This window comes from Papaver somniferum, chromosome 6, assembly GCF_003573695.1.
Source record: "Papaver somniferum cultivar HN1 chromosome 6, ASM357369v1, whole genome shotgun sequence".
Classification (NCBI taxonomy): domain Eukaryota; kingdom Viridiplantae; phylum Streptophyta; class Magnoliopsida; order Ranunculales; family Papaveraceae; genus Papaver; species Papaver somniferum.
In genome coordinates this window covers 121,042,886-121,046,569 of record NC_039363.1, presented here as the reverse complement: position 1 = coordinate 121,046,569, position 3,684 = coordinate 121,042,886, and the positions used below count along the sequence as shown (strand labels likewise).

At 36.0% G+C, this 3,684-nt stretch overlaps 1 long non-coding RNA gene across 1 annotated transcript; it reads left to right on the top strand.

The window, feature by feature from the left end:
• The first annotated feature begins 217 nt into the window (after positions 1–217).
• Positions 218–1,613, top strand: LOC113289086. The gene is made up of 2 exons (XR_003330843.1): positions 218–409; positions 715–1,613. It is a non-coding gene; the product is annotated as an uncharacterized LOC113289086 (long non-coding RNA).
• Positions 1,614–3,684: the final 2,071 nt, after the last annotated feature.

The following is a 3,684-nucleotide window of genomic DNA, read 5'->3' as shown; positions in this document are numbered from 1 at the left end:
CCTTTAAGATCAGAGGACAACTTCAAAATATTTGGGGTTATTTTGTTTTTGATACTTACTTTTTTACCAAAACCTGGGTTTGGTTTAACATTTGTTCAGGCTTTGTGTTTGGTCTAAAGACCAACGTTGGCCCATGTTGACTCGGTTACATGGTGAAGTGTCTAACTATTGACCTTTGGTTTACTCTTTTTTGCATCCTTAAATTATTTATAGCCCGGTATCTTATCTTCTTCTTCTCCTTCTTTTCTTTTCCTACTTCTTTCTTCTTCTTCAGTTCGATTCCGAGTGATGAAATTGCGAGTTAATTTGATTGAATAAACTATTGAAGCTCGTAGATGAAACTAGAGCTGTTATCTGTGAATTATGAAGGATATTTTGCTGCTGCGAATCATGAAAAATTAGAAAAATGGTAAGTTAAATTATGGTTTTCAGTTGGTTGATGTTTAGATACGAAATTGATGAATTTGTGATGGGTTTGTTTCTTAATTGAAGTATGGATGGTTATGCATGATTTAATTTTAGATTCTTAAGCAAATCATTCAGAAATTAGGGTTCAAACCAAATTAGGGTTTGTTTTGATTCAACTTTTGGGTTTTTTGTGAGAGTCTCAGAGAAGGATTAGGAAAAGAAATTCAAGCTTCTTCTGTTAAATCAAAGATGGTTTTTTTTGGATTGAATATTGAGACCAGAATTGGTGATGTTCTTGATTTGCAGGGAATAAATGTTGATACTGTGAATTGATGTGGGTTTGCTGCCGAGATTTAAAGCTGAAGATGATAAGTGCTCGTTTATGATTCGAGAGCCTTAGGAGAGACTGAGAAGATGGAACAAGTAGTGCTGAGAGATGGGTTTGATGTTCTGCAACAGAAGCTACAAAAGGGTTTGATTCAACAAGAGAGAAGGAATGATTGGTTATATTGGTGCCTGGCTGTGTTGGTGGAACTGTTGAAGGTGGTTGTGCTACTGCAGTGGTGAAATTGAAGTTGTAATGGTGTCAATGGATATGTGTTGCAGGACAGAGTTAGCAAGGAAAATTAAGTTGGTTTTGCTGCCTTTATGGTAATGATGAATTATAGATGCTGGTGAATCAGGGACCGAGTCCGAAGAACAAAGAAAAAAAGAAGACCAATATTGGAAGGGATGATTGAGAGATTGAGCTAGAAGATGTCACAATGATAATGGGTTTACATCAACATGGTCCGTGGTTATAGAGATGATGTTGCGAATATATGGGAGATGGACGCTGTAGTGATTTGGGTATGGCTGTAGTCGTGTCGTGACCGTTCGATGTTCTCAGGATAATTAAATAAGAGATGTTGTGTTAAACAATTTTATTTTTGGGGGCCTGGTAGTGAATACAAAATAACTTAAGGGGTGTAAAAAAATAAACAAGTCAATAGTTAGACACATCATCGTGTAACCGAGTCAACACGGGTCAACGTTGGTCTTTAGACCAAACGCAAAGCCTGGACAAATGTTAGATTAAACCCAGGTTTTGGTCAAAAAGTAAGTACCAAATAACCCAAATATTTGTAATTTTGGTTGTTATTTGTCTCATATAGAACCGAAAAATATTGACGAAGCTCTTAATGATTCCTCTTGGGTGAATGCAATGCATGAAGAGTTAAATCAATTTGAAAGACAAGAGGTATGGGAGCTCGTACCTTGTCCCCACCAATGTTAATATTTTTGGTATTAAATGGATATTCAAGAACAAGTCTGATGAATTTGGCACCATTTTTAGAAACAAGGCCAGAGTTGTCGCTCAGGGATATTCACATATTGAAGGTATCGACTTTGACGAAACCTTTATTCCTGTGGCACGCCTTGAGTCCATTCGGCTATTATTAGCTCATGCTTGTTTTCTTAAGGTTAAGCTGTTTCAAATGGACATAAAATCCGCGTTCCTAAATGGAAATTTAAAGGAAGAGGTCTATGTTGCTCAACCTAAGGGTTTTGAAAATCCTGATTTCCCAGATCATGTCCTTAAGCTAAAAAATAAATTATATGGGTTAAAACAAGCACCTCGTGCCTGGTTCAAAAAACTAACCACTTCTCTTCTTACGAAAGGTTTTTCGAGAGGTGAAGCTGATAAAAATCTGTTTACCAAATGGAGTGTGAAAGATGTAATCATTGCTCAAATATATGTAGATGATATCATCTATGGTTTAACTTCTGAGAAACTTGCAAAATATTTTCAAGTCTCTCTTGGCAAGGAATTTGAAATGAGCAATGTTGGTGAATTAAAATTCTTTTTGGGTTTACAAATTCAACAACACAAGGATGGAATTTACTTATCTCAGGAAAAATATGTTAGGGATCTTGTTACAAGGTTCGGTCTTGATAAGTCAACTCTAAAACTGACTCTTATGCCCACTACTGGTAAACTACATCGAGATGAGAAAGGTGTAAATGTATTTCAAAAACTCTATCGATCTACCATTGGAAGTCTTTTATATCTCACAGCTACTAGACCTGATATTGCTTTTAGTGTTGGTTGGTGTGCCAGGTTTCAGGCCAATCCAAAGGAATCTCATCTTGCAGCTGCAAAAAGGATCATACGATACATTAATCACACTATCGGGTATGGTCTATCCTATACTTTTGATACTAACACTGATCTTACTGCCTATTCAGATGAAGATTGGGCAGGATGTGTTGAAGACACAAAGAGTACTTCAGGAGTATTTTGCTATGTTGGGTTGAATATTGTGGCATGGCATAGGAAGAACAAAACTCACAATCCCTGTCTACATGCGATACATAATATATTATTGCAGGTTCATGTTGTACTCAACTTCTATGGATGAAACAAATGTGTGCTTATTATGGAATTGACATTGGTGTAATGAAGATATTTTGTGATAACTCAAGTGCGATCGCATCACTGAGAATCCTGTTGAGCACTCAAGAACCAAGCACATTGACTTAAGGTATCATCTTATTAGAAATCTTTATGAAAATGGTATCATCAATATGGAATTTGTGCCTTCCGAACAACAATTGGCTGATAATCTCACCAAACCTTTAGATACTGCCACATTTCAACACTTACATCAGTCTATTAGTGTTGTTTTGGTTCATTAGTTTTCTAGCCTTTTGCCCCTGGACTCATTCATATCTTTTGGGCAATCAAGGCTTAGAACGTCAGTGTAGTGTTGTTTCAATTCCGCATTTGTTTCTATGTAGGAAACAATTTTGTTAGGTATCAAAGTTTTTTTTTTAAATCCTTTTTTCTTGTGAAAGTAAGGTCGCTCTTGTTGTTCGCTCGGGAATGAAATTTTATTGTGGGAGTGTGGCTGTGGAATATTATAGGGGTTATCTTGTATCTTTATAAACTCCTTGATGAATGCATTTAGTTTCGGCTATATGATTGCATCTAAACAAAGTTGATATGTGGTTCTCTTTTGGTCATGAAGTATCTCTATGGAAATTTCATTAGTTACCCACTAGTTTTCTCACCTTTGCCAATTTATATTGACAAAAATGGGGAGAATTAATGTGTAGTTAACACTACACACATATGGATTACGGATCATTATGTAAGGGGAAGTGGTTTTCATGTGATGACGTATTGACTAAGGGGGAGTGATACATATCACCATAGTATTGTTGTCAAAGTTGTGATACAATTGAACTTTGATGTTGTGTAATAATACTATGACATTATATAACAATGATTGA